The sequence below is a fragment of the Hyalella azteca genome, unplaced genomic scaffold, assembly GCF_000764305.2.
Source record: "Hyalella azteca isolate HAZT.00-mixed unplaced genomic scaffold, Hazt_2.0.2 contig9427, whole genome shotgun sequence".
NCBI classification, from domain to species: Eukaryota; Metazoa; Arthropoda; class Malacostraca; order Amphipoda; family Hyalellidae; genus Hyalella; species Hyalella azteca.
In genome coordinates, this window is record NW_025939499.1 from 4,421 (window position 1) to 17,904 (window position 13,484).

Below are 13,484 nucleotides of genomic sequence, written 5' to 3' on the forward strand. Positions count from 1 at the left end.
TTTGCTACTAAACCAGTTTTACGCCATGTCGGAGGACTGTCCCAAGTTACCCCGCCCATCCCAAGTAGCCCCGGTTGATGGTAGTCTTATCTGTAATTGTTTTGTTTCTAGTTTTAAATTTACATATTTAAAGATTGAAATTAAATATTTTAATTAGAATACCCGTATTAGGGTGGAAAATCTTTCTAATTGCCTAAAAGGTCAATACAATCTCAACCTGTCAATATACAGGGTGGGGCAGAACTGATTGAGCAGTTTTAGGTAAAATAAAAGAGTAATGGAGGTACATAGAAGAATAAAGTTTATTTTCCCAGAGGTTAGCATAACATACCATTTAGAATACTTATGTTTTGAAAACAATATCTGGAAGATGGGGCCGTTAGCTGTAACACACTGTTGGAGTCTTTCTTGGAGAAGGGAGTAACCATGACAGTGAATTCCGATCGCTATGCTGCAATGTTGCAAAATTTCTTGCAGCCCAGGATGGAAAACATTGTTGAAAACAGGCATTGATAATATCTACTTGGCAAGCCACGACTGAATTTTTTGAGCCGTGGTTTTATGGATTTGCCAGCCGTGATTCCATTTCTTCGTGGCCGTGATTCCAGTTTTTAGAGCCATGAATTCCATATCTCGGCCATGAAAAGCCATTTACGAGGCGCAAATTGATTTACAAAGTCCATGCACGTGTTACCCCAAATCTCTAATTTTACCCTAAAACAGCAAATAGTCAAACAGCAACAATAACATTTGTCTTTACTGTATGCTGAACTTGTGTTAATGCAGTCTGACTGTCTGACATGGCCGCAACTAGGCGCGATCTTCAAGAAAACGTTTAGGTTGACTTGTTTACATTATGATGATTATGTTTTGCAGGATATTTTGGCGGGAATGGTAAACTGTGATGCAGCTAACAGACACCATCTTCCTGATATTGTTTTTAAAACATAAGTATTTTAAATGGTATGTTATGCTAATCTTAAGGAAAATAAACTTTTTTCTTTATGTACCTCCATTACTCTTTTATTTAGCATCAAAACTGCTCAATCAGTTCTGCCCCACCCTGTATAAGCTAGGTAATACATTTAAATTGTGTATTGTAATCAATATATAACAAATATTCAAATAGTTAAAGACTACTTACAGCCTTATAAGAATTAGCTAAGCTGCTAGCTATGTACAATGTACGGTTTTTGCAACACTTGATGCCTCTGTACCAAAAACATTCAATTTATTGGAATGGGCCCCTAATACACACTAAAGCCTTAAGGCAACAAATTTATATACCAATTTTTCATTCATTTTCATAGTACATTTATACTAAACCATGAATAACAATACCTCAATATAAATTAAAGACTGCCACTCAATTCTCAATATACCTATTTAAATACATGAAAAAACTGAAAAAAAATCAACAAAATAAAAAAAATTTAACAAAAATCATGATTTTTTTATAAAAAAATCAAGTGATTTAATCACATAACACATTGCCAACCCTGGTTATGCGGGAGCGGGACCTTGTCTACAGTGTTATATAAAATGATGTTGAAATCCTTTTTTGGATTTATATATATACTCGCTCCTTCAAATTAGATAATGCTAGCAGTCAACACTGACGTCATGAATGTTTACATATGTTCTAACTAACCATATGGTAGCACGTAAGCACTGTTTATGTTTTAAAACATGATAGGCGGTCAGAATTTGTTACCGAGAAAGTCATCAATTGACATTAATTGACTGATATGGTGATAACGTAATGTACGTATATCAATTTATCTAGCTTAATTTGAATTATTTTGATGATGATGATGTGATAATTTTTAGAGACAAAATGTGATGTTTAATTTAAAATTTAGCATGGCTAAAAATGTTGGAATCAACAGGCTAATTTTTATAACTAACGTCGATGCAAGTCTCTGAATCGTGTGACGAGATTGTATACTGTATATGCGACTTGGATACAAGGTTAAATTTGCTCCTGAACCAATTGTTCATTTAATTATGATCGTCATTCCTAATCACTGAAGCTTTTAATGAACTTTGAGAATGTTCATTTAGCCTACTCTGTTCAATTGTTGATATGTCAAAAGCGAATGATGATTTACGTAAAAACGAAATCACATAAACGCTGTCATATAAATTGCATCATTTAAAATCAGTATTTAATTCATGAAACGTCCATATAAACGTGAATAAATTACACGTGATTAACGGTAATATAAAGAACAGAGCATATTTTAAAAGCTCTTGTTGTACCAGTGGTACTTTACAGCGTGCATGTCAAGCTCCACACTCAGGATGATGTATGTTTTCAGTGAATTTTCCCGCGCATTTTCACTTTTTTTAAGCTATTGCTGTGCACAGTTGGCGCAATGTAATGAAAATTGATTCTCTTCGCGCACGTGTTTGTGCAATCCCGGCCATCAATTCTACGTCGCGCTGCCGCGCACGAGCAGTTTGTGGAGGAACAGACGTAATACTCACATTACTCAGTACAGTATGCCTTTAATTATCTTTCAATAATATATGATTTTTCTTGATACGGAAATTTGGTGAATGAGAAATCTAGAACTTTATTTTACTTTTAGTAGAAATTTTCTCCAAAGTCATATGGCAAACCCTGAACACCGTCTGTTTACATTTCATATGTATAATAGCCGCAGTTTACGATTACCATACGTTCCGCATCTGACAAGCGGAAGAGTCAGAAGTAACCCGGACATGTCTTACATTTTATTATTGTCAGTTCGACTCGCAGTTCGAGACCGCAAAATGCTGTGAATGTTCTGCGATGTTAAGAATCGGCGACAGGCCCACGGCCTAATAAATGCTGAAACCGCTATTATTATTATTATAGTGTAGAGTGTAGACGAGCTTCCCAGTCCCACCTTTTGTCCTTTATACTAGTTTATTAGATCTGATCAAAGGATCAGCAGTCAGTATGGACCAAGAAACGAGTGTCGAGTACTACCAGCCTACCAGTACTAGGCACAACAAAATCGGCAACAGGCTGTGGAAGCCTAACATCTGATGCCGAGATCGCTATGCTATGCTTAGGCCTTAGTATGCTATACTAGCTATAGTATAGCCTAGGTACCTATTCAAATTGACTGAGTCTGCGACTGCCTCATCAGTCGATCCAGATGAATGACTGTTGTTTTTTTTACGTATCCCCTTCCCCATCTTTCTAAGCTAAGTGAAAGGAACCTAAAAACTATGGAATCAGATAACAACTTGACTAGTTCAAGAGAGCAACTCATGCACGTCCGACCTCCTCGTACCTATCCCGATTACATCGAGAGTGCAGTCTTGAGTCTTTTTTTTTTTTTTTAGTTATTCTTATAGGAGCACTGGAAACTAGTCCATAAAGCCCCTTGCCTAAACTGGCTTTAATTGATACCTAACAGTCTATCAGCTCTGAAAGTGAAAATCTGAAACAAAGAGAGAACACACATGAAAAAAAAAAACAAGACAAATAATAAGGATAAAATGGACAAAATTAATAAAATAAATATTAAGTTTAATTACAGAAAACAAAGAAAATTAAAAGAAACAAATAAGTACAATAGATTAATAAAAAAAAATAATAAAAATGAAATAACATAAAGAAAAATGAAATAAAATATAAATACAAATTAAGAAATACAAAAAATAATAATAATAAAACATTTTTGAACAAAAGGACAATAAAATATAAAATGCAATAACGTAACATAGCGTAGATGGCGAACCCGTTGAAGAGAACAAGACATGGCAGAGCCGTGAAGCATATCTATATACACCTGCATCTTTATCTATACATCATATCATATCTATATACACATGGGCCTCCTCAGAGAGGCGGCCCAACAACCAATTCAACTTGTGCATGAAAAAAAAAGANATAAGATTCTTGCTAAACCCGGCAATGCCTGCTCTGCCAAAAGGTGAGTCCGCTAGGGCCTTGCTCAGAGTCAAATCATTTGAGAAAAATTTGTCTACTGGATGGGTATCTGCAATTGGCTCAATGATAATGACTTTCCCATATGGGTTAGGAGCAGTAGGTTCTGTCTCATGGATGGGTTTGAGACAGACAGAGTCTCTAAAGTTAGTGGTAGTTTTAGTACCAGCATTTCTTTGAGCAGGAGTCAGCAGGCTCTCACCCTCAGGTACCTCAGAGTCTGAGTCAAGGTTGGTGATAGTTTTAGTGCCAGCAGTTCTTTGGGCAGGAGTCAACAGGCTCTGACCTTCAGATTCCTCTGAGTCAAGTGGGAGCTGACTAGGTCTATTGAGACAGGCAAAACCTTCAAGGTTTCCTATTCCAGGATCACCAAGCCTATCACCAGAACTGGCCTCCTCTACATCTTCCACTTCCAGGTCTGGCAACGGCAGTCCACTGTTGCAGAGAGTGGATGAATATTGCAAGATCTTTGGCGACGCTTCAGTAGCAAAATTTACGCCTTCAGAAGATCTTGCCAACACATTTAGATTGAAATTCTTGCATTTAATATATCTGTCAGTCTTTGGCAAACTATTTAAAAAAAGTAAGGTTTCTGGTATATTGGATGAATCAGGATGCAGTGAAGCTTGTCCGGAAGGCGGAAATCAGTTGCGATGAGTTCCGGCCAAAAAAATTTAAACATCAAGCTTATGATTACGTAGTTGCAGTCACATTACCAGGGTGCAGAAGGTGGATGCAGCGTCGCCAATACCAATATATGGGTTTTTAAGCCCTAAGCGTCGCCGGGTAATTTTAAGATGAGTCGCCAGGTAATTTTTAATGAAAAGCCATTTATGCTGACACTGAGTAATGAAAAACTATTTACAAGCCACGAACTTATTTTCAAGGTTGCATGCACGTGTTACCCCAAATAACTAATTTTACCCTTAAAACAGTCCGATTGTACAGCAAGTGTCAACTGAACATGTGATAATGCAGTCTGACCGCTCTAATTTGACCGCAACTACGTAGTCGTAAACTTGATGTTTGCATTTTTTGGCGGGAACTCATCGCAACTGATTTCTGGACAAACTTCACTGCATCCTGATCCATCCAACATACCAGAAACCTTACTTTTTTTAAACAGTTGGCCAAAGACTGACTAATATATTAAATGCAAGAATTTCAATATAAACGTGTCGGCAAGATCTTCTGAAGGCGTAAATTTTGCTACTGAAGCGTCACCAAAGATCTTGTAATATTCATCCACTCTCTGCAGGGTGGTCACATTAGTCTTAGAGCAGTCAGACTGCATTATCATATGTTCAGTTAATCAGTTGACACTTGCTGTACAATCGGACTGTTTTTAGGGTAAAATTAGTTATTTGGGGTAACACGTGCATCACGCATGCAACCTTGTAAATAAGTTCGTGGCTTGTAAGTAGTTTTTCATTACTCAGCGTATGGTAAATGGCTTTTCATTAAAAATTACCCGGCGACGCATCTTAAAATTACCAGGAAACGCTTAGGGCTTAAAAACCCATATATTGGTGACGCTGCATCCACCCTCTGCACCCTGGACGGCAGTTCACGGTGTTCACCCTGATGGTCAGTTAATGTTGGCGTGTTGGAGGTTTTGCCGGAAATGTACATCGAACTGTTTGGCGCTGGCAATGAACCATCTCTATCAGCAATTGGCAATGATTGGCTATGTGGATCGGCCTGTGAATGATTTGGTTGTTTACGGGAGGTTTTCTGAAGCGTTGATGATGCAGTCGCAGAAGAGCCGGTGTCCCCGTCTGAATCAGACATAGACGAACTGCCCCCCTTACGCCGCTTCTGCCGACGCACCGGCATCACTGGCATCCTTTAGATAAATAAGGAGCTTCTAGCCTCAAGCTTTTGCTCCACACACCTATCTATAATTACAATATTGAATATTAAACTATATTTATGTGATTTATCACAGTCGGGCACAGAGCACAAAAACTTACGTCCGTCTCGGTCCGAAGTTTAAACCGGAATCCGCGTCTTGAGTCTTCAGCCTCCGACGTCGGTCTTCGCCTCTTCGGCAGTTGCTTCCGCAGTTCCGCTATTCGTAACAGCGGGTCAGCTACTCTAAACGTGGGTCAAAACCGGTCAACTTTTATTGTTAGCTCAACCGTGAGTCAGCCAGATCCCGTCTTGAAAAACTGAAGAATGCCAATTCTCTGAAATTGCAAACCAATTTGCTCGTGAATTCCGAATTACCAGACGTAAAAATTTGGTCAGGTTCAACAATTTTGAACCAAAATACTATAATTTAAAAAATAGTTTATTTTTTAACCAATTGCATCGTGTAAACAGCACCAAAAGCCTGAAATATAATTCCTGAAATCTATGATCATCGTTTGAATACCGGCTGTTTCTTTTATCAACGTCTTTATTTTAATATTAGTCAGGTTTCAATTTTAATGAAAGACTTGCGCTATAGGTTCTCTAGATACTCGTATTTATGTTTTCTTGTGGTTACCTACCGACACCTCTCGATCGGACACTTTTCCGGCTAGTTTAAAATATTCAATGAACATTTAATACGTTTGTCTCAAACTAATTAAAACTGTTCGACGAAACTTTGCACATACATCCATCAACGATGATGTTGAGGTCGCGATTATTTTTTTTCTGTTACGCCTTCGTTTCCAATATATACGGTAATAGGGCGAGAAAAATAAGGGAAAATAAATATTTTCTAAACTGCATTAAATATTTAACAAAAATTTGCACACAAATTCCAAAACTCCTAACGGTGATGTTTAAGCTCGTGCAAAAAGTTTCAATTAAGGCTTCATTCCCGAGTTACAATGCTATAAAAATGCATGCCATATATACAGTGAGCCCTAAATATCTCCCAAACTATTGAACGCAACTCGATGAAACTTTGCACATGCCTTCAATCTAAAGTGACCTAAAAGTGATGTATAGGAGTTTATTAATGGAGTTCATGTCTTGGATTGCGCGTATGGCCTTATATGTCTTAAACGGAGGCGAAATCGAAACAATTAAAGGTCTCGACCTAAACAGCGGCGTCATTAGGTTTTAATTAACGCATGTTCGAAGTTTCATCGAGCTGGCATATTTTATGTTATAACATATTATATTTATGTTATTTTTATGTTAACTGAATCTTGAAGAGCGGCTGCAAGACACGCTGGAAAGTGTCCGGGAGATCATACTAAGAGTTTAGGTATATATGAAACACGACATTGATTCAGATGTATAGAGGTTGTATGGAAATATGAAAATAAAAAAAAAAACTTGAAAATCATCTAAGAATAAATGAAACGGTGCAGCAATACCGTTCACAGAACCGGTGGAACAAGTTGACATAGCCTAGCAGTTGATGTTCACAACTATTAGCTTATCGAAATTATTATCAAGAAAATATTTTATATGTATTAAAATCCAGCGACCTGAAGTCAATACGAAGAAAAATGTTCTAAGAAATCTGCCACACGTCTGTATTCATCGTCTATATGGGCCTACCTACATCCTAAGCTGGCATTATCCAGTTACCATGCATATATACGCTCCCAAATGACAGTTACTAATCTTATGTTTTTAATCAATTTGTTTGCTTGCAGCTTGATTTTTATGGTCGTATTTTTCAACCTCCTATATAGAAGTCATTTATGTATCACGTTTCATCCCACATTCCCAATAAGGACACCCATAAAACATTGGTGACGGTACAATATCATAACGGCGTATATTATTGCATTTTAAAAAATTTATCTCTCATCAATAAATAGCTAGTGTGCATTGAGTGAATCCTCTGACAACTGGCCAGAAGAGAGTTAACACTTACTGTATGCTTATAATAACTTTCATTTCCACTCTCTCATGTGAAAAAAAACTTGTTAGCTATATAGTTGTGTCTGTATTCTCCGCAATCAATATGACATCATTCATCTCGGAATGTTGAATCTATTACAACAATCATTCGATTGTGTTTATTCTCGTCAACACTGCGTAAAGGATGCGTGTTGTATATCATTTTATTGCAAGTTAGGTAAGGTGTTTTACGTATTTAGGTTATGGTCAAATCTTACGTGGCTTCATTTCGGCGCGCTCTGTATTTCGTATTGTCCGATCAAAATAAAAGTGATCCCATCAAGTCTACAAGTTTAGCTTGCAGTGGACGGGAGGGAGGCTTGCAGTGGACGGGAGGGAGACTTGCAGTGGACGGGAGGGAGGCTTGCAGTGGACGGGAGGGAGGCTTGCAGTGGACGGGAGGGAGGCTTGCAGTGGACGGGAGGGCAGCTATACAACGCTCCGTGGCAGATACAATTCATCACAATGCATAGTATACACACCCACTTGTTTATATTTATTTCTAACTCTGCAACTTTTGGTTGATATTGTTGTCTGGATTAGTAGACTGAACGATAAAATAAATTATTATTGTTATAAAATCATTGTTATTATTAATAAATTATTATACAATTATTGGACAAATATATTTGTTAATATATTGTTACATGAAATTTACATCATTCCTCGAAAATTTTACCATGCTGGATTTATGATTCATATTTTTTCCATCATCACTATGGTTTCTGATGAGCATGGTTGCTGGCCTTGGTCGTTAATAAGAGTGAGAAGCCTTTCATATATGAACTCCCGCAGATCACGTATATTGGTCTCGTCCAAAGTTTCTCGTAGCTTTGATTAATTAAAATTATATTATATAATTATAATTTTCTCTTCATAATAAATTACGTTGCTAAATATCGTGTTTATCAGATGCTGCACAGTAGACGAGCCTGAGGAAGTATGCGTTGGCTTCATTCCCTTTAATTAGCAGAACATATACGTTCTGTGACGCGCGTTAAAAGACAACAGTTGAATGTTCGGTGCTTGGTCCGTAGACTTGTAGACTGTGCCCTGTAGTGTATAGTGCCCTCACACGAACCTTATTGTTGACAACCAGTTAATTTACGATCTGCCACTATAGCTATCAGGAAATTATATAATATTAGATGGGCCAGTGAAGCTCAAGATCAAGAATTGTTTTGGTTTTGTGGACTTTTTTATCTTCTCACTTTTTTAAGGATTCATTAATATAACGCGATCATGAAGCAGCAGCCAGGGGAAAGTTGAACGTTGAAAATGGGACACTATTGAGCGCTGCAGCTGGGACAGTTGAGGGACACATTCTTTAATGTCCGGTAAAAGTATTCCAACAAACAATCGTTGTAATTTGTAATTCCATCCTATATTAATTAATTAATGCACTTGGCTAATACGATGTATACATTTTTATTCAACATTTTTTCTTGACAAAACACATTCGGAAATAAAAATTTTAATTAAAAAAATCATGGCCCTCGAACTTTGAATTAATGTTATGTCTTTTTTCCGAATTTCAAGTATCTTCTACACTTTTTATCTTAATTTGGGCTCTCTTCATGTCTCTGTATGACCAGGTCTCTTCATGTCTCTGTGTGGCCAGGTCTCTTCATGTCTCTGTATGACCAGGTCTCTTCATGTCTCTGTATGACCAGATTCCCTCCGTGACCACATTCCAATTCCCAGCAATTCCCACAGGAATCATTAGAGCGCTCGCCCCGCCCCCCGCTCCCCGACAGCCAATCACAGGGCGAGGGCCTCACCAGGGCGGGGCTGTCGCAGCCAATCACAGGCTGCCATTTATGGTATTTTTATGAAGCGCTCATTGAGTTCAAGTCCAGTTTTTTGTTTAACAATTGCTTGCTTGTGCGTTATCATTCATTCCCCGTATGAAGTCTCGGGGTAATAAGCACAGACATGAAAGTTTCCTGTCATATTGCTCTGCAATTCTTGTCTCTCTGATGCTGTGCTACAACATTTATTATGATTGCTGTACAACATTTCTCATGAATGCAGTACATTGAGTACAACATCAGTTACATGATCTGATGCAGTACAACATTTCTCATGAATGCGGTGCAAAATTTATTATGAATGCTGTACAACATTTAATTCTGATGATAGTTGTACAACATTTATTATGATTGCTGTATACTACATTTCTCATAATAGTTCTGCAACATTTATTATGAGTTACATGATTGTACAGTTAACCAAAAAAAACTTTACATACGTCGAAGTTTAATTTAATAAACTTAACGCTGCAGAACGAACGCATCATAATGAATGCTTCAATTATTTATAGCTAATAAAGAATAAGAAGCTGTTATTTACACGACGTATTTGTGACTTCCATATACATTATTTTGCCTACAATAACAGCATTAAGTTGCTGCGTAACACTGAAGAAAATTCGATCGCCCCTATTTTATGCTTTACCTTAATTACTTGTAAATTATTGCGTTAGACACAATCAAATTATTTTAATAGAAATCAAGATTAATTGATACATGATATTTAAATTAATTCAAGTTTTCCTTCAGAGTGAAGAATAAATTTTTTTCCGACATCTTATAACATCTTCATTTGAATTTGTAACCTTAGCTTTCATTGATTGCTTGATCGAGTAGGTTATTTAATTGATTTCACTTCAAATATCATCGATCGAGATCGAAGGTCGAACTCTGGGACTCGAACGGATCTTTCTGTTGATGCCATCCGTTATGTTATTTCTATTTTTTCTTTATTTCTTTGATTTGATGCCTGCCTCTGAGAATATATATATCTAGCCCAAGTCTTATAATTGCCTAAATGAAATTATCGTACGTCGCAGTTCATTTAAATATAACGTGCTAAATATTGCACTCGGCATCTGCATGCCGAACGAAATTCTAACGACGCAATTCGAGACTCCTCACACACGAAACTTTTCGTTGAATTTATGCCATAATTACGGAGCATGCGTATAAAAGACTTAATAATATCATCATTCCTGTACGCTCAGATTGCGGCATTTGCTTCTTGCAGCAACGTTATTACAAATGTCATATTAATTAGCATCTTCTTTTATTATCTCGTTCTAGAACTTTTTAAAATGAAATCAAATTATGCTACAAGAAAGACAATTTAAGTTAGTATATACGTACGGTAAATTGCACAGTAGATGATTGTAGTCTCCAAATCTTTCCTTGATGCAATTAAAAGGAAATCACAAATATTATTTGCTATATTTTTCAATGCTCGAAAACTAGTGCATGAATTTCGTTTAGGTTGCCAAATTTACGATTTCCGAATAAATTTCTTTCAGATCATGACCATATACATGTATATGCCTGCCGGGCAACGGCCGGTGAGTTATAAATACGGTGAGTTTTATGCCATTATATACGCTTAATGTAGGAATGATGAAATTAACGTAGCAACACGGGTTTCTTGCAATATATTCATATACGTTATTTGCAGAGGAAGACGTGTCAGACATGTTCCTTAATTAGAAGGCATTAAATTCAGGTGTTCGATTAAGTGCAATGATTGTAGTAAGTAATTATTAGCCGCGTTTCCTTCTTTTCGCGACTGCAGCATCGATCTTGATAACAAAAATTTCCCCGCTCACAAAAGAGCCCTAATTAAATTTTAATATTATCTCTTTTATTCAAAACTTACTTTTGATTCTTTGTAGGGTTTTAGCTCCAAGCGTATTTATAATATCCTATAGACACACATTTTTTTATCCTAGACAGAACTTTATTTTTTAATCCTATAGACAGAACTTCATTCTTTTATCCTGGACAGAACTTTATATTCTTTCATCCTAGACAGAACTTTATTCTTTTATCGTAGACAGAAATTTATTCTTTTATCCTAGACAGAACTTTATTCTTTTATCCTAGACAGAACTTTATTCTTTTATCCTAGACAGAACTTAATTCAGCAGAGGGCAGTTCTACTCCATCTTGTATGAGCGCCGTACCCAGCCCGGCCTGATCGATACCCCAGGGCACAGCTCGCCAGCTGCTGCTGTGCTGTGCTGTAGTGCTGCTGTGCTATGCAATAGTGCTACAGAACTGTGCTGCTGCTATGCTGTGGGGCTACTGCTGTGCTGCAGTATTATAGAGCTGTGATGTTTCCTGATGTGTGTTACTGTGCTGGAAGCTGCTGTGGTGCTACAACTGTGGTGCTGAGAGTTGCTGTGGTGCTGCAGTGGTGCAGTACTGTAGAGCTGTGATGTGTCCTGATGTGGTGTTGTTGTGCTGTGTGATGCTGTGGTGCTGTTGGTGCGTCTGGAAATACGTTGAAGTCTTGTGCTTGTTACGGGAGCTGTGCGGCCAGTGCAGGTGGGTTTTTTCTAATAGTTTTGTTTGTTTCTAAAATAAAGTGCGAGTGAGAACACATCCGATATATAAACAAGATGTGCTAAACATCAAATAATAAGCTTATGCTTTACAGTCAGTGGTAGCGAAATAATCTCATACAGGAAGATTATTTCCATCACTTTCATCTCTGCTATACCACCACCACCACACCACCACCACCACCACACCACCACCACCACCACACCACCACCACCACCACACCACCACCACCACCACACCACCACCACCACCACACCACCACCACCACCACACCACCACCACCACCACACCACCACCNACTTGATATAACCATTAGATGTGTATAAGAGACAGACCACCACCAGATCTGTGCAGTGATTGGCTGGGCAGGAGTGGCGGTGTGAGTGGTGACAGGGTTTGCTGGGCTCCACCAGAACAGTGAGCGTGAGCACAGCGTGCTACCAAGTCTCCAATCAACAGCGAGCGCCAGCGTATAGTGTGCGCTTAAATTTCACCATTAAACAGTGAAAATGTACTTATATATCAGTGAAAAGTAATTAATATGTGCATTGATTTTAATTAATGGCCGTGGAGGCGATAATGTCGTGACGGAACAAACTGTGCGTTGGGTGTTCACGAGAGCGAAGTTGTGTGCACGAAATAAACCTCCAGTATTTGTGAAATTAAAGTAAAACAATTCTTTAAACGTTATAAAAAAAACTTCACGAGGAACAACATTCACTGTGAAAACAATCAGCCATTGACGATTTAAGAGAAATGTCTGCCTAAATTGCAAGTTCGATAGGAACGAAAAATAAAAGAAATGTAAAGTAAATTCACGATCTCTTTTTTGAAAACGTTTCAGAGACCACAGTTCCATTATTAATTCGACAATTTAGATAACATAAATGCGAGTAGTTTTTTTTATCTTCCGTTGTATTGGGGTTTCGTTACAAAATTCTTAATCTCTTTAATAAATTTTTTCTGTTGATTGTACTTGTATTCTCTAAAATTTTTCAACTGATGAAGGAGCTGGTCTCCGAAAAATTTGTAATGAAGATATAGTGAATTGTTTAGCGTTTCCTTTGCTAATAAGTTTTGGGCAAAATGTTTTCTCAGTTTGAACTTGAACCGAAATATATTCCTCTGTCGGAAGTAAATCGCTGAAAACATATTTAATTTATCTTAAAGCAAATAAAAATTTATATTTTTTTGCATAATAGAGAAAATGTATTGAGGCAGGAATTTTATCTGATGGAATTGTTAAAATTAAAAAATCTCTGAAATTTAATTGCAGAACCATTATTGCGATTGCTAACGACTGGAGCGTTTGGTTC